General features: G+C 46.9%; 1 protein-coding gene across 5 annotated transcripts in view; it reads right to left on the bottom strand.

Moving 5' to 3' along the window:
• Arhgef18 (Rho/Rac guanine nucleotide exchange factor 18) overlaps window positions 1-19043 on the bottom strand; it is a 108550-nt gene that overhangs the window by 42505 nt on the left and 47002 nt on the right. The gene's annotated exons all lie outside the window — the stretch shown is intronic.

A 19043-nucleotide genomic window follows, 5' to 3' on the forward strand; every position in this document is an offset into this window, starting at 1 on the left:
AGTGCTCCCTGGGTCTGGAGAGTTCTAGCAGGTGTTTGCTTGCGATAGTTCAAGTGTTCAACAGACAATTAAGAGCAAAATCGGATGCCAAGTGGAGTTTGCAGTTCACAGTTCCCGGCGTTTCTGGCACCCGAGGATCGACTCGATCGATGAGAGCGGGGGACTCATCGATTTCTCTGCCTTGCCTCGTTCTGATGTTAGAGGGGAAAGGCAGTATGAAAAGGAAGAAAGTACATGGGTGGGAGGGACACATGCTTCGTTCTACACCTCAGGGGACACGGTAAAGTTAAAAGGACATCTTGGAGCTTGGAAGGTCAAGTATGAGTCAGAAAGAACACTCTCTAAACCCGGAACAGTCACCCTCCTTATCTGCGGACTGTTCAGCTGAACAGTTTAGGGATTTTTGGATGAAAAACCCTTGAGGGAATTGTTTAATTTTTATTTGTTCATGTGTGTGTGTGTGCCACACACTAGCTCTCAAGCTTCGGGGTGCTCCTCCTGTCTGTCTCCCACTTCGCTGTGTGTTAAAGGTGTGTTCCATTGCATCTGACTTTTCCATAGGTATCAGGGAATGGAACTCAGGTCCTCATGCTGGCACAGCAAGCACTTTACCCACGGAGCCACCTTCCTGCCCAGAGACTTGTTTCTGTGCCAGTCCTGTGTGACCTTTATTCTGGTCACTATCTCCAATTCGGTGTAACAACTATGCATGTGGCATTCACACCTTATCAGGGATTATCATTAGCTACGGATTAAAGTCTATAGGAGACCAGGGAGACGGTGGCTGAGGAAGACACCTGCATAAGAAAGGACCAGACTGCTGCTCAGGCCACAGGATCTGCCTGAGGCGGCTCTTCCTCTTTCCGGTCCTAAGGGCTCCCTGAGACACTAACTGTGAATTGCTGGCTAACAGACCAAAGCCTGGTGCCAGGGTTTCTCACCTGGAGAAGGGAGTTTACATCAAATAGAGTATTAGTGGCCACACGTTCATCATCCTACCCCCTTCCCTGCCCCCCACTCTGGGTTGCAGGCTCTCCCTCAGAAAGATATGAGACTCCTATTTCTGATATGGGGATAGGGGAATCAATTTCCTCTGAAAGGCCCCACTATGCAGTCCCTGGGGCTAGAGCCTGAACTCTGTCTACCTACCCATAAACTGCTGTCTATCTACCCATGCCATTATGGCTCCTATTACGACTACTGCTATTTTTAAGCTGGATCTCACTGTGTAGTTGAGGCTGATCGCGACCTAGTGACAATCTCATGACAAGGCGTAAGCTTTCCCTCTAAAAAAATTTTTTTCTAATTTTCCTGGTGCTTTTCTAGGACCTCTTTCCACCTGAATGGGTCTCCCTAAGTCAGAAGCATGAGCCAGATTGGGGTACCTGTGGGGCAGGTATTGCCTTTTCTTGTATCCCCAAACAATCACTAGTTTGCCTTTTACTGATAAATGGGCTCTAGGGATGTCCCCTGGTCACTTGGTCTAGGGCAAGGCCTTTTTTTTGGGTGGCTTCCTGGTAAGCTGCTGGGCAGAAGATTTCTCTTGAGCACTGTGCAGAGTGGCAAATAAGAACTGGAGAAAGTGACATCAAGATTAACATATGAAAAAAGCCAGCTGGAAAGGCAGACTGAAAGCCCTCTCCCTGAGGGCCCTGTAATGAACAAAGCAGAAACACTCAAAGCCGGGGAGTCTCTCAATAGTCACTTTAATTCTGAGCATAAACGTTCGCCTGTATATGTGCATGTACACCACACGCATGCCTGGTGTCTGGAGGTGGCTGGGAGCTGCACCGTAGGTGCTGATAACCAAACCTGGGCCCTCTGCCAGAGCAGTAAGTGCTCTCAGCAGCTCTGCTTTCCCTTAAAATTTTTTTATTACACTTTGATATATATTTTGAGGGAGTGGATAGCATGCCTGTGGAGAGGTCAAAGAATAACTCACAGGAGTCGGTTCTGTTCTTCTATGGTGCGGAAGGGTTTGAACTCTGGTCTGAAGGGATTGAACTCTGGTCTTCAGGTTTGGTCAGGCACCCTGATTGCTGAGCTGTGTTGCCAACCCCCTTCCTACTCCTTTTGCAAGTCAGACCCAGTACAATGCTGAAAACTGGATGTTATCACAAGGACCCTGACCTCACAGAGGAGAAAAGGAGCAATTCCATATGCTACCAACCTCTCAGTACCAGCACACAGATGATCACGTCCTTGTGATGAAGGGCAGGGCGGGGCTACAGGCAGCCAGGTATACCAGTCTGTATTTTAAGGACCACTGCTACCTCAAGGGTTATTATCTGTGGTGGGGTTTGAATTGTTCTGATAGGGGCTGAATTCAGAGCCTCTGCGTGTTAGGTACAGGCTCTGTAAGCCACGCCCCCAGCTCCTCTTCTCTCCTGTTTCAACTTCTTGGTTTTTCTACCACTGTTTTCTCATCTTTTTTATTTATTTAGTGTATGTGCTCATGGGTGGAAGTCAGGGGACACCTTAAGGGAATCAGTTCTTTCCACCATGTTGTTTCCAAGAATTAAATTCAGGTCATTAGGCTTGGCAGCAAGTGCCTTTACTCTCTGACCTATTTCAACAGCCGCTATTTTTGAGACAAGATCACTACTGTATAGCCCAGGTTTCCCTTGGACCCTGGATTCTCTTGCCTCCATCTCTCCAGCACTGAGATGACAGGTATGTGCCACCACACCCTGCAGGTCTCTTAATGTCTACTACCCACAGTTGGATTCTTGCTTAATAAAGATAAGGAGTAACTAAGGCAAACTGCTGCAGGTGACTCATCTAAGAAGGAATTAAAAAAAAAAAAAAAGTGGAACATTCTTGGGCAGAAACCAGTTGGCTGCCTGGTGTGGTCAATCCTGCGGTGTCGGGAATGAGAACAGGCCTCCCACCTGTAAAGACTCTGGGTTGATAAGAAATGGGCCTTAGGAAATACCTCCAAGGGTCCTGAAGAAATGCTACCTCTTCCTCTAAACCCAAGTTCCCTGAAGTGGGTTTTGAACAAACTGATTGAACCCGGGGCTGGGTATGAATTCTATCATTGAGCAGTCTCCCAGTCCATCCACCTGCCTCTGTTGATAGTATAAAATGAACTTGAAATTAAGTCTAAAAGGAATTAGAGTGGGTGGAGAGACAGCTTCATGAGGAAAGCAGGGCAAGCAGGAAGACTTGATCCTAAAATCCATATAAAAGTTGGGTCCAGAAGGCTGGGGGTGGTGGTACACATGTTTAATCTCAGCACTCAGGCAGAGAGATCTCTGGGTGTGAAACCAGCCTGCTCTACAGGAGGAAGAACAGCCAGGGTTACACAGAGAATCCCTGTCCCAACAACAACAACAACAACAACAACAACAACAACAACAACAACAACAACAACAAAGCTAGGCCCAGCAACACTGAGCCCTGGGGAGGCAGAGAGGTGGGTCCCCGAAGCCCTCTGGCTGGCCATTCTATCCAATTCATTAGCTACATGTTTAGTGAGAGACTCTATCTCAAAGAAATAAGGCGGAGGGCCAGCAAGATGGCTCAGCAGATAAGGGAGCTTGCCACAAAACCTGCTAACCTGAGTTTAATCTCTGGAACCCACATGGTAAAAGAGAACTGACTTCTCCAAGTTGCCCTTTGACTCTGAAGCTGTGCCATTGCCTGCCCTTTGACCCGTGCAAGCATGCCATTGCCTGCATATAGGCACACACATTAAATAAATGTTAAAAAAAAATTAAGGTTGGGAAGCTGGAGTCATGGCTCAGCAGTTAAAAGCACTGGATGTTCTTTCAGAGGATCCTGGTTTGATTCCCAGCACTAACATTGATGCTTACATCTGTCTGTAACTCTAGTTCTAGGGGACTGGACCTTCTGACCTTCACAGGCACCAGGCACAAAGTGGTGCACAGACACACATGCAGGCAAAACACCCATAGACACAGAATTAAAAATAAACTCTAGATGAGGCTGACAGTAGGAATAGCAGGCGGAACTCCACATAATCCCATTAAAGTCTATAAATTTAAAATAATTGCAAAATGAAAGCAAAAAATTAAAAAGGCTTAAAGAAGATGGCTGCAAGGTGTTTTCTTCCTTCTCCCCTTTCCCCTGCTCTCTCCCTGCTCCTTTTTTCTCTCCTCTCATGTAGCCCAGGCTGTCCTCCAACTTTCTGTGCAGTGGAAGACAACCTTATCGTCCAGGTGCTGGGGTTTCTGATGTGTATTACTGTACTAGTGCAGTGCTGAAGACAGAACCCAGGGTCCTATACATGTGAAGTGAGACTCTACCCACCGAGTTCCCGCTCCAGTCTTTCCACTCTTTAGTGAGACAGGGTTTCTTGTAACCCAGGCTGGCATCCACCTTTCTCTATAGCCAAAGATGACTTTGAACTTCTGAATATCCAGCCTCCATCTCTCAGATGGAGAAGGCAGGCTGGCACCAGGCTCACCATTAATTTTTCTTTTACTCTATAGCCCTGCCTGGCCTCAAATTTGAGATGATCCTCCTGCCTCAGCCTCTTGGGTACCAGAATCACAGGTGTGCCATCACACTTAGCGTGATATGTTAGTTTTCAAATGGCTTTCTTCTACTGAGTTCTGATGGCCAAACATCCCTGATCTCTAAACTTGAAACACAAACTGCACCAAAATCCAAAAATTTTAGAGCACCAGGATGATATAGCAAGTGGACAATTTCACACCTAGTCTGTCACAATGGGTTACACTCAAAACACATCCATACAAAAATAAGAAAAATGACTGCCCAAAATTACTTTCAAATGGCTCAGCTAGAGCCAAAAGGCTTTTGCTGGCGAGCCAAGCCTGACATCTTGAGTTTGAGCCCCAAGACTCAACTAGGCAAAGAACTGCCCCTATAAGTTCCTCCACATACATGGTCTCCAAAAATAAATCGAAAGTAATTATCTTTAAGCTATGTGTATGAGGTATAGAAAAAAAATGGGAATGAATTCTGTGTTTATATTTAGGTCTTATTTCAAGCTAGTTCAATTTGCATTTGCATTTGCAAATATCCCAAATTGGATGAAATAACCACAAATTTGAAGCACTTCTGGTAGGGGAAATGTAATCAGTATAAATATCCTCAGGACTGAGATATGGCTTGCTTGACAGTGCTTGAAGCCCTGAGTTCAATCCTCAGCCCGCGGGTGGGGTGTGGGGGGGAAGTAGAATCATTTTCTTTCCCCAAGTTTAGGGAGGTACATTTAAGGACATTGTGATACATGGGAGTTTTCTCCAAAAACATAAACTTAAAAAAATTATTTCAAAGCCGGGCAGTGGTGGCACAAGCCTTTAATTCCAGCACTCAGGAGGCAAAAGCTGGCAGATCTCTAAATTTGAGGCCAAACTGGTCTACAAGCAAGTTCTAGGACAGCCAGAGCTACACAGAGAAACCCTGTCTCTGAAAACCAAAAACCAAACCTAAATGAATACTTCAGGGAGGCCAAAGTGGCACAAACCTTTAATTTCAGCACTCAGGAGACAAAGGCAGGTGGAAGCCAGCCTTATCTACATAGAGAGTTCAAAGTCAGCCAGGGAGATGAAGAGAGATAGTGTCTCAAAACAAAAAGCAAGCAAACGAAATGCCTTTATTACTGTACTTAGTTGTATGTCTGTGTGCATCCACAATGCACAGTAAGGTGTGCCGTGGAGGTCGGAAGTTCTCTCCTACTCTGTGGGTCCTGAGGACTGAGCTGACGTCATCATCGGGCTTGGTGGCAAACACCTTCACCCAGTGAGCCATTTCAAGCCCCAATATAAGTTATAGAGGAAAGCAAAACAGGCTGTACATTTTTCAGGGCTTGTATAAACCTCACGGTCCTAACCAGCTCTACCCCCTCTCATGCCTGCTCAGCTAACTGGAGTCTTGCTAAGACCAAGTGAGGAAGAGTCCAGTGTCTAGAGATGGAGCAAGGCTCCTCTGCTGACTCCCCAGTCCCCAAGCTACTGCCTAAGCAATTAATCCTGGAACTTTCCAAAATGCAGAGGAGACTATATGGATGGGCTTCATGCAATCCTTAAGTTCTTAAGAATGGGTGGAATTGGAAGTCAGCTCTGCAGCTCCTCATTCCCGAGTGCCCAGGCTACAATCCCCCAAGTAAAATCTATTTACAAATCTGCCCCAGAGTTAAAATATCTCTGGAGAATAGCTGTACAGTGAGGGAATGACACTGGGTCACAGCCCAGAGGAGTCCAGGTGACCAAAGAATGGCAGTACAGCCCACGGTTACCGAAGAAACCTGGAATGTTTCAAGTCCTCTCACCCAAGGAAGATGTCATAGGGTTGTCTGCACTAGGTTTTGTAGTATGAGTAAGAGGTTGTTAGGAGAAAAGAAGGAAGAGGAACTGCATTCCAGAAGGGAACGGTGGGAAAGAGCAAGAGGCGAGACACAGGAATGAAGGCTTACTAAGTGCAAGTTAGCTGGGAGTGGGTGGCATGGGGCTCACCAGCAGGGCTGGGCACCTGGTGGTTCAGTCCTTTGTGCCTTTACTTCCTGCACTAGGGTGTCAACAGAGGAAGAGGCATGACGGAACCTGCATTTCACAGAGGGAATGTTACAGGCAGGCCAGTGATTACAGGGACAGAGCAGGAAGCCAGTCTGGTCATCTGCATTCCAGATCAGGTCTTTAAGGAAGCCACAGGGTGGAATGACAGACAGGTGAGGGGAGTTCTGTGCCCTGTGAAACACAGGGGGTCAGGAGCAGGGAGGATACAGATGATCCAGGGATGTAATCTGGGTCACTGAGGGAGAATCTGTAGAGGGAAGGGAGAGTTAGCTTCCTTCCCTCTGAAGGGTCCAGGACACGCTGGTCTAGAAGCCCTGAAAGTACCTGAAACAACACAGGGCTCCACTAGACACTGACAACACCTGATGATGCTGTTTGCCAAAAGTAGGTAGGTAAACACAGAGTTCGAACCCAGGACCTCATGCATGCCAGGTAGGCTTTGCACATGCTGAGCCACGTATGATGCCCACCATGCTCTCTCTGGAGGTTTCCAGACAGGCTTTTGACCCAAGCCACGCCCCTAGCTCCACAGTGGGGGGATTCCATCTTTAAGCCATACCCCCAACTCCTCACTGGTGTATTCTGGGAAGCTGCTTTACACCTGAGCTACATGCCCAGTTCCTGTCCCACTGCCTCTGATTATCCCAATGAGGGAGTGAGGGTACTCCTGGAAGGCGTTCCCCAGGGCAGCCCACCACAGTCTCTTTAGCTCTAATGCTAACAACGCTGGGGTTGGGAAGACCTCACTGTGACCGGAGTGCAGGGCTTCTTTACACTTACGCCCACCTTGCTGGCCTCAGGCAACTGCTGGAAGTTGCTGGGAGTTTTCAGATCTTAGCTTCTCACATGGTAGTTCAGGCCCCTCCTGTAGTCTGTGGCCTGTAGCCTTGATGAGGTTTTCTCCCTCATCATCTCTCTACATGACAACCAAAGCGAAGGCTTAGATGCTGGGACAGGAGTTTGGCCTGGGGCAGCCTCCTGTCAGGTTCATAACAATTCACTAATAAGTAGTTTGAATGAAGACGTTTCACCCATCCTGTTATGGGCTTGGCTAGAGGGCGGTCAGCTCAGAAGGATCTTGGTAGCCCTGTGCACGTTTCCTGTGGTCCCCAAGAACATGATATTGGAGACAAGCATGTGATCAGCCAGCTCCCATGGTCTCCATGTCCCAGAATGGGTAGAAGGCTGAGCTGACAGGGCTTTTTCATATGGACTCTAAGGCTCAAGACTACAGCCTGCCTTTACTGTCATTGTCACTGTCATGGTCCTTACTGTCATCAGAACAGCAAGATGGCTCAGTAGGTAAAGACACCTGTTGCCAAGCCTGATAGCCCGGGTTCAATCCACAGGACCCACATTGCAAGCTCTCCTCTGAACTCCACTCAGATCCCCACCCTAATCTTCCTTCCCGCATAGATCCTAAGTGCTGGGATTAGCGGTGTGTGCTCTAGCCTTAAAAAAAGCTAGAACAAACAAACAAACAAACATTGGTTTAGTGTGTTGTGTGTGTGTGTTCTTCCCATCTACCACATGGTAACAGAATTGAGTTAGACCATTAGGCTTGAGGTCATGACTTGTTGAGTTTTCTCACTGGTCCCAGCTTGCCTTTTAAACCACATTAGGGACCAGAAAGATGGTCCAGGGGCTAACACACTTGCTGTGCAGGCATGAGGATCTGCGTTTGAATTTCTTACATCCAAGAACAAAGCTGGGTGTGGCAATGTGTGCTAGAGTCGGGAGGGTCAGAGACCGGGATTTCTGAGGTTTGCCCAATGCCTGCCCAGCTCTAGCTTCAGTGAGAGACCCTGTTTTGAAGAAATAAAGTGGACACAGTTAGAACATGGTATCTGATGTCCTTTCCTGGCCTCCGTGTATACACCTGGGTGCATGCACTTGTGTGCATGTACACATGAACACTCAGGCACTCACAGGCACACACACAAACACCAATTCACACCCGTTCTCACATATCAAAAATAAATAAATGGCACTCTGTGTTAGGTGTGCAATTCAGATTGTGTGAGACATCAAAATAACGAGAAGGCTATGGGGGAGAACAGGAGAGGGTAACAGGGTAAGAATTATGTCATAGCTTCTCTCATACATAGAGGCAAGGTTTAAATACACACAAAACAGTCAGGCATGCTGCAGGTATGGCTCAGTGGACAGTGTTTACCATGTAGGCACACAGACCAGAGTTTGGATCTCCTGGACCCATGTAAAGGCTGGGCAGGCATGGTGGCTGCTGTTAATTCCGGCACTTGGAAAGCTGACAAGGGTTTCCTACATGAACTAACTGGCTGAGACTGACCAACTCAGTGAGCTAAAGGTTCATTGAGATCCCTCAATAAAGTGTGTGTGTGGTGGTGGTGGGGGATCCAACATCAATTTGAGGCTTCTACATGCATATGCCTGCTACAAACATGCAAAAGGCACACAACCCTCTCTAAATGCATGCAAATATACACACATAAATAAATAAATGTAATAAAAATAATAAAAAGTAGCTAGGCACAGTGGTATATGTCTATAGTCACAGTGCTTGGGAGGCACACACAGAAGATTTCAGGTAAGCCTGGTTTACCTTGAGAGCTCCTGGCTCACGTGAGACCCTGTCTTAAATGAAAACAACAAGCAAACAATGAAGACCAGGGCATGGTAGTACACTCCTATGATCCCAGCTCTTGTGAGGCGGAGGCAGAAGGACCAGAAGCGCTGATCTGTGTTATTTAGCAAGTTCAAGGCAAATTTGGCCTACATAACATACCCTTTCTATGTAACCCTTTCTCAAAACACAAAACCAATAAAACAGAAGGAAGAACTATTTGAAAGGATGACGATGGTGGTGGGATGAGGAAGAGTCTTAAGAGGGTAAATATGCACAAAGTTCAACAGCACTTATGTACAAAATGTCACTGTGACGGCCATCATTCAGTATGCTAACCATAAATAAATAAATAGTAAGAGATTAGTAAGTTGATAACGAATAGGAAATAATGCATGTAGTCATGGATCTGTCGAAAGCACTTCTCATGCTCTGCGGCATTTAAAACTTTATCATAGTGTTTTAAAATAAAGGTCACAAGAGAGGGGGAAAACCCTTCAGTCTAACCCTGACAGTCTCAGTTCCCAGGACCTACACGGTAGAAAGGACACACAGTGCACACACACAGTACACACAGTGCACACACACACACACAGACAGTACACACACAGTGCACACACACGCACACGCACAGTGCACACCACACACACACAGACAGTACACACACAGTGCACACACACCACACACACAGACACACACACACAGTTCATACACACCACTAACACAGTAGTGGAGCAGGAGCCTTAGTGATGCTGCCCCTTCCTTACTGTAGCCTTAGGCTCTGCCCCCACCTGACATGGAACAAAACAACAGAAGACAAAGGAAAAAAAAAAGGATAACCTGGAACCTGCCCTACACTCTTCATGTCCGACTGTCCTGAATGACAGGATTTGGGTGGCTTCTGGAAGACACAAGCTGCACCACAGCGACACCTGGAAGGTCCCTGCCCATGCTTCTGTTTTTGTACTTTCTGAAACCCACCTGGTAATGACAGGCCAGCTCATGAACAAATGCCTCCGAGATGGAGCCATCACCAAGGTTAACTGTGGATGCTACATGGTGGTGGAGTGGATGGTCCTGAAATATCAGTCAAGGTTGATGAACTACGACCATCATTTGTTAGAGTCACCAGTAAGGAGCTGGGGAGGTGTCTCAGTGGGTCACTGCATTTGCTGTGCAGGCATGAAGACCTGAGTTCAAATCTCCATTACCTATATAGAAGCTGGATGTGACCATGCACACCTCTAACACCAGGGCTGGGGCTGGGGCTGGAGGCCAGGAGGAGCACTGAGGCTTACAGGCTACAACAAATAGCTCCAGGTTCAGTGACAGAGACAGACAGACTGACTGACCAAGCCACCAGACAGAAGAAGTGGCCTTTCTATGTGTACTTGGAGAGGGATGTCCACGCATGACACCAGAGGGATGAGCTGAAGATGAAGAGGACTGAGGAGGTACAGCAGTGGGCCAAGTCACCCCACTGTTCCCAGTCTGCACAGCGAAGCTAGCCCTGAACGGCCCAGGCTTGTCCTGTAGGACAAGACCAGTTCCTTCCAAGTTGCAATTTCACACTACTTTCTGGCATGGGGTGGAGGGACTTTCAGATACGTGGAGCTATGAGCATGTTATCCTAGCTCATAGGCTACGTATCATGGGTCAGCTTGCACTATACCGAGAGTTCAAGGGTAGCCTATGCTAAAGGCTCTGACTCAACATACCTGCCCTACCTACTGAAACGAAGTGCCCACATGAATTTTATATGCTTCTCGCCAAAATTAAAGCCAGATGCGGGGCCAGTGAAATGACTAACAGGTAAAGGCACCTGCTGCTGAGTCTAAAGAAGTGTTTGATCCCCAGAACCCACATGGTAGAAGAAAACTTCCCAGGTTGTTGTCTGACCCTCACATAAGTGCCATGTATGTACAAGAATTTTCTCTCTCTCCTTCACTACTCCCACACTTAATGGATAAGTGTAAAACAACTTAAAAACCAGGGGCTGGGGCAATGGCTCAGTGGTTAGGAGCTCTTGGTATTCTTGCAGAGGACTAGGCCTTGGTTCCCAGCACCTATAAGGTGGCTCACAACTTTCTGTAACTCCACCTCCAGGGAACCTGGCAACCAGTTCTAGTCTACATACATATATACTGGCAAACAATAGTCATACACATAAAATGATAAGAATCAAACCTTTGAAACAAAGCAAACAAACAATCTAGATGTTGAACTATGGAGATCCTAGCAAAACAACTCTCCCACTTCAGGTAGGCATCCCCAGAAATACAGCTGCTTTTCTTCTGGATATTTCTTTATTTATATTTTTTAAAGCCAGTGGCTATGTAAGCCTAGGTTGGTCCTGAATTCTCTCATGTAGCCTAGGATGGGCCTGGGCCTGAGCCCCAGCCACCTTCTGGGAATCTTTTCTGTTTTGTTTTCATTTGTTTCTGAGACAGAGCCTCACCTACCCCAGGCTGGCCTTACACTCACTATGTATCAGAGGGTGACCGTGAACTGATCCTCCTGTTTTTACCTGCAGAGAGGCGAGATGACAGATAACACTAACATGGGTTTCTGTTTTACATTATGCCAGATATCAATCTTTTTTAAAAAGTTATGTCAACTCAATCGGTCACTCAGAAATCAAAACTGGGTGGTAAGGGGGCCAATGAGTAAAGGTGCTACCTCCAAGCCCAGCAACCTGAGTTCCATCTTCAGGATCCACGTGGTGGAAGGAGAGAAATGACCCTTGCAAGCTGTCCTCTGATTGCCAATCAATCAATCAATCAATCAATGCAATAAAAATATTTTAAAATAAAATCAAAGTTAGTGTCTGGAAATAATGACAGTGGCTACTTACAGAAGATAGATATGTTCAGTGACAGTGACTAAGTACCAAAAAGCGCCAAGTCCCGCCCTCTACTTAAAACAGAAGAGGTGGGATAGTTAAGAGCACTGGCTGTCCTCTGTCCTCTGAGGACCCAGACTCAGTTCCCAGCACTCACACCTTGTGCTTCCCAGAGCCTGTAACTCCAGGCTCAGGAACTTGATTCTCTCTTCTGGTCTCCATTGGCAATACATGGATCCGTTCAGGCAAACAGTCACGTGAAAATAAAAATAAATCTTGAAATGGAGGGACAGAGCCAAGCTTTATTGGTGAAATAAAGAATATGTGTCAACAGAGGTGGCTAGATGGGGGACAAAGACTTGAAGAGATCAGGTTTTTTTTGTTTTTTGTTTGTTTTTTTCCTTTCAGTGAATAGAAAAGCAGACTGTCCTGGGCAGGAACAGGGAAGAACCGGTGTACACAGAATGCTCCTCCTCCTAGGGGGAAGTCTCTTTTCTTTAATGACTTTGGAAATAAGTGTTTTGACTCACTGCATTTCTGGAAAAAAATACATCAAATGGAGTCAGGGTAGGGGAATCCCAGAAAGATTTGCCATGGGAGGGATGCTCTGGTCTGAACTTGCCCAAGGTAAGTGAATCTTTCCGAAGAGGGAGTAGAATAACCTGAAGGTGTTATTGTTTTTAGCCTGGTGGAGGATTGGCAAGATGGCTCATCAGATAAAGGGCCTTGCTGCCATGTCCGATCAACTGAGCTTGGTTCCCAGGATTGATGCAGTGGGAGAGAACTGACTGTCCCAAATCATCCTTTGACCTCCACATATGACCCCTACCCACAACTGAACTCTTTGCTAACCCATGCCCTAGATAACAAGCACCATAGCAGAAAAAGCACCCCTGAAGGAAACAGTGCACTCACACAATCACTCAGATTCTGAGTCACTCAAGTCCAGTTACCTTAACTCCTCATCTGTGGTCCTCACACCTCAGCCTTTACAAAGCCATACAGCCTAGAGACAGAAGTGTCAAGAGGCCAAGTCTAGGGGCTAGGGGAAGTGGCTGGGGCAGCAAAGTGCTGGCTGGGCAAGCATGAGGACTTCATGTAAAAAAGCCAGGCTATGGGAGTATGCACCTACCATACCAGCTTTGGGGAGGTGGAGACAGGCAGGGATGCTGAGGGCTTACTGATCAGCCAGTCTAGCCAAATCAGTGAGCTCTAGGTTCGGTGAAAGACCAGGACCCAAAGGAAGCAGAGAGTGATGGAGGAGGACACTTGACATGGCCTCTAGGCTCCACTTTTGTGCGTGTGGGTATGTGTGCTTACGCACACGCATGCACACAAACACGGCCCACCCCCCTTCACCCTTACCACAATCGCTGACCAACAAATATCCATGGGTGAGATGTCTGAATTTGTGAATGAAGTCTAATTGGAACAAGGCCACATCTTCATTTTCCCCTCTGTATTCCAACTCCTCTATCCCTAGCTCTACTTTCTCCTCCCAATTTCCTGTGCTCTTAAAAAAACAAAAACAAAGACAAAAACAAAACCCACTCCTAAAAAACCCAAAAACCAAAACTCAGGGAGTACACTTACTGTTGTCGGTATGTACCTGGTGACGGGAGCACAGGTGGACTTTCAGGGACCACATCTCTGAAGAATACCACCTCTCCTTCCCCAAGCAGCCACCAACTGTCAATAACTTCTCAGCCAGGGGTGGGGTTTCATGAGCCCCTGCTCTGTCCACACTGAGATTTCGGCAGGCTTGAGCTCCTGCAGGCCACATGGGTCTTCCCAGAGCAGTTTGCTGGTCCCTCTACTGTATCTAATTAGCTTGTTCTGGAAGGGAGGGCCAACCAATTCCACCATCAAAAAAAATGTGCCAGGCAGGGATCGCCCAGAGGTGAGGGAACACCCATTATTATGCTCGACAGCAGAAGAGATTAAAATGAAGGAAACGCAGATGGGCAATCATCCTGCGCTCCAGAGTGCCAAACCTGCAAACAGGGAGCAGGCATTTTGTTCTCTGAGCACCTTAACTTCCCTACAAGCCTAAGGAGGCCAGCTGTAACAGCTTAGAGGCTAAAAACACTGGCTGTTCATTCAGAGGACCTGGGTCCAGTTACCAGCATGGACATGGAGGCTCACAACTGTCCATAAGTCCAGTTCCAGGGTAGCCAATGCCCTCTTCTGACCTCCTCAGGCACCAGGCACAAATACAGTGCATGAACACACATGTCAAGTAAAACACTCATACACATAAAATAAAAGAGTATTAAAAATTTTTAAAGAAGCTTCTAACTTTAAAAAAAAAAAAAAAAAAAGCAAGCCAACTATTCATGTAAGTAAACAGGGGGCTGGCAAGAAGGCTCAGTGGGGAAAGATGGCTGCTGCCAAGCCTGACCACTTGAGTTCGATCCCCAGGCCCAGAACCCATATGGTAGAATGTGGGAACTGTGCCATGCAGATTGTCATGTGACTTCCACACAAGCCTTCCTGCCATACAAAATAAGTAAGTAAAAATGCACTCAACTTTTTTTAAAAATGTAAAACCAGTAGCTAATTCCTATGGCAGGAAAATTCCAGAACCTTGCAAAAGCCTTCATTAGCATTCCTAATTACTAAAATGGTGTGAGCTTGAATATATTTTAACATATCCTCTGTATCAAGGTCAGGGTGCAACCTGGGATCGGGGGGTGGGGGGGTGGGGGGGGGTGGGGGTGGGGGGGTGTTTGATGGGAAGGACATTTTCTTTCTCTCACCTTTGTCTTTAAAGGGATAGCGTCTTGTCCTTTCCCATTTTCACACGTGTATATGGGTGTGTGTGTGTGAATGTGTGTCAGTACAAGGGCATGTGTGTCACGTTGAAGCAAGCATTTGGAGGCCTGGGATTGATACTGGGAATCATACACAATCACTCTTCCACATTATTCACTGAGGCAGAGTCTCCCTGCAGAACCCAGCGCTCCCCAGTGTGCCTCGTCTCCATAGTCTGTTTGTTCCAGGGATCCCTTATCTCCACTTTCTGAGGCCAGAATCACGGGTGTACTGCCAACCTCGCATTTATGTGGGTTCCGGGTCTGAAGATGATCAAATTCCGGTCCTCACCCCTGAGCAGCAAACACTCCAACCACCGAGTCATCTCCCAGCCCCTTTAAGGTGATATCTGAATACGTGGGGGCTGAAAAGATTATAAACTGCAGGGACAAACATGAGTATCTGACACACTGTGATACAATGTATCCATTTATCCATTAATCTTTTGAAGCAGGTTCTCATGTAGCACAGGATGGCCCTTGAATTCATGAGGAAGCTGAAGATACCTTGAAACTCTTGGTTCTTCTGTCTCTAACTCCCATATGCTAAAGTTATATGCATGTGTCACCACAGTGGCTTCACTTTTGTATCCTTTTACATTTGAGGTGGGGTATGCGTGCCAAAGTCATCAGGCTTAGCAGCAAGCACCTTTACCTGATGAGCCACCTAGTAGGCCCTCAGTTATTCTTTAAGGTAAATTATCTCCAGAGAGCCTGGGACTCTAAAGAGTCCAACACCCTTATCATCTCTTCCTCCTTGGATTAAGTGAGTCTAAATCTACTACTTGAACTTCAAAATGCTGGGAAAGTACTGTACATAGCACTCACTGGGAGAGGTCAGAAGCCAAGGGATCTGGAGTGGGGAGAAGCCTCAACTGGGAAAGCATGAGGACCTGACTTGGATCCCCAGCACCCATTTTAAAAGCCACTCCAAGTGCTGGGGATACAGAAACAGGAAGACCCCTGAAGCTTGATAGCTGTGTCCAGCATGCACAAGGACCTGAGTTTAGAACCCCCACAGCCACCTAACCCCAGCTGTCATCCTAGACCAGGGGTGGAGACAGAGGATCCCTGGGACTGACTGTCCAGGTAGCCTTACTCAATCAGCAAGCTCCAGGTTCAGTGAGAAACCCTGTTCCAAAATCAGGTGGGGCTTGGAAGACGGCTCAGTGAGAAGAAGGCCCGCTGTGCTAGACCTAAGTTCAAGTTCCCGTTAGCCATATAAAAAGCAGGACATGTCTATGTGTGCCTGTAACCCTGGCCACTGTGGGAGGCTGAGACAGGAGGATGCCTGGGGCCTAGGTCCAAGTGTAGTGAGAGACCCTATTTCAAAGGAGTAAGGCAGAGAGTGGTAGAACATGGTTCTCCTCCAGCCTCCACACCTGCGTGTGCACCTCACAAGTGCACCTGCATAAGACCATGTACACACATTACATACAGGCACACATAAAAACAAACCAATGCTTTCGGGCCAGCAAGATGGCTCAGCTGGTGAAGGCACTTGCTGCTGGGCCTGAGTTTATGTTGGAAGGACCAATCCAATGCCTTCAAAGGTAGTACCCCCATGTCTCTGCCTCAACCCTTGCCACAGTGGACCAGCTTTGTAACTTTCTTCTGTGGGCACTATCTTAAGTCTATAACTGACTTTACCCCAGTGCACTGGGATTCACTATTTAGCCCAGGCTAATCCTGAACTGAGCATTTCAGTTTCAGCCTCCAGTGTGAGAGGATATAGTCCTATGATCCAATACCTAGCTCAACCATGTTTCTTTAGCATTCTCAAGATCATTATCCCTTAACCTCATGGCTTAATCAGTTTCAAACGCTTCCTTAAAATTCTGTCCCAAGGCCAGCAAGATGTCTCAATGGGTAAAGGCGCTTGCTGCCAAGCTTGCTGACCTGGCTTTGATCCTTGGAACTGACATGGTAGAAGGAAAGAACTTCCTGCTGGCTGGCTGTCTCTGACCTCCACACACACACGGGGCAGCGCATGAGTGGACCCAAGAAATAAAGTAAATACATGTAACTAAAAATTGATTTTAGCAGTTCATCCCATGGGGCTGGGGAGATGGCTCAGTGGGTAAAGTGTTCTCCAAGCAAGCATTGAGGACCTGAGTTTAACTCTAGAATTCACATAAAAACTCTGGGTGTGGTGGCACATGTTTGTGGCACTTCCCTGATACTAGGGAGACTAAGACGGGAATTTCCTGGGGTGCGCTGGCCAGCCAAACTAGTCTACCTCGTGAATTCCAGACCAGTGTCAAAAAACAAGGCAGGACTGGGGAGACGGCTCAGAGGGTGACGTGCAGGATGTGCAAGTATGAAGAGCGGAGTTCAGATCCCCAAGTCGAGCCAAGCCCAACAATGCACATTTGTAACCCTAGGGTTCCCACAGTGAGGCAGGAGGTGAGCAACAGGAATCCTGAGCATCTTAACAAGCTTCAGTTGAATGCTGCAGCAAATGAGGGCCCAGACTTCCAAAGGGGCTGAGGACTGATAATCCAGGTTATCTTCTGACTCTGACACACACGTGCATGCATGTGCATGTTCACATGTGCACACATACCCCTTCCTAGTTCCCTGTCTCCAGGTATACTCAGTCCTCAAGTCATGGCTGCCATCGGTTTTACACTTACTAACATGTTTTTGTCTGTGCATGTACGTGTGGAAACCAGAGGACAACATGTAATGGCTGGCTCTTTCCTCTCTTTATCCCCGAACAAACGCTCAGGTCATCAGGTTTGGCAGTGAGCTCCATTATCCAATGAGCCGTCTTACGGACCCAACCGCCAGCTTTAAAATGTTTCCATCACACCCAAGAGAAAGCTACCACCTTACTTAGATATCAGTCTGCAGCCACTGACACACACACCCACTGTCGTCCACGGGAAAAGCCCACTCGGGACATTTCAAGTTCACTGTGTAACACAGCTTGCTTTTTTGTTTTTCATTGTTGAGTACTATTTAATCATATGGACAGGCTACATATTATTTATGCATCAGATCAGCATGGACATCTCATTTATCTCCATTACTGGGCTTTTATGAATAACCCTAGGAACGTCTGAGGACCCTGACTTGCAATGGTTTGTTTTATGATTTCTCAACTTTATGACTGTACAAATCAATATGCATCCATCTAACAGAAACTGTGTGTGTGTGTGTGTGTGTGTGTGTGTGTGTGTAATGAGGCTGGTAAGATAGCTTGGTAGATAAAACTTCACAAACCTGGTAATCTTACTTTGGTTCCTGGGACTTTCATAACAGAAGGAGATAACTGATCCACAAAGTTGTCCTCTGACCTCCACCTGAGAGCCATAGCAGACACCCCACCCCCCCACCCCCATGAACTATATGAACAAAATTTTTAAAAAGACACTATAGTGTGCTGCTTGCTAGACTGTATTACAGTGTATTTTTCTTTTGGTGGCACTAGGATTCTAGGCCCTCATGACTATATGGCAGTCACTGTACCAAGGATCCACAACTCCTACATTTACTTTCTGAGACGGAGTCTCACTAGGTTGCCCAAGGTGCCCTCAAACCCACCCTGTGGCCTAGGGGAGGCCTTGAATTTATGATTCTCCTGATTTACCTTCTCAAGTAGTTGGTGCCCCTATGCCGCCAGACCAGGCTTTATTTATTTAAAGTTATAGGGCTGGAGAGATGGCTCAGAGGGTAAAGGCACCTGCTGCCAAACCTGGCAACCAGACTTCCAATTCCCAGGACTAACATGGTAGAATAAGAACCAGTTTCCTCAAGTTGTCCCTGAGCCTTCACACGTGCTCATATACCATATACACAGGCAGGTGAAAGCTTTTAAAGAGTAGCTACAAAGTAACAGGTTTCTTTATGACATTTCCTACTTCTGGTAACTCTCCACCTTCCCTACCTTCCCACTTTCAGTATCTTATGTGATCTATTACCTCTCTCACCCCACAGCCCCCTTCTCAGCTTCCCTGTCTTTACTCCCACCTAGGTAATCAATCCATATTTAACAACTAGAAGTATTTGTGAGGAATAGGCCCAGCTTTAAATAAACGCACTCGCAATTCTGAGGGGTTCATCAGGATATGATCCCATTGGAAATCAAGAACTGCCTCCAAAAGTATTTGTATATGGTGTGTGCACACCTGTGTGTGTGTGCAGGCACCTGTGCCTGTGGGGGCGGGGAGGATGGTGCAGGTCCTACTCTGACACTTTCTTATTTCCTTGAGTCAGAGTCTTTTATTAAACCTGGGGCTTCACCTGAAGCCACCAAGCCCAGGTCCAAT

Source organism: Arvicanthis niloticus, chromosome 24 (genome assembly GCF_011762505.2).
Source record: "Arvicanthis niloticus isolate mArvNil1 chromosome 24, mArvNil1.pat.X, whole genome shotgun sequence".
In the NCBI taxonomy this organism is placed as follows: domain Eukaryota; kingdom Metazoa; phylum Chordata; class Mammalia; order Rodentia; family Muridae; genus Arvicanthis; species Arvicanthis niloticus.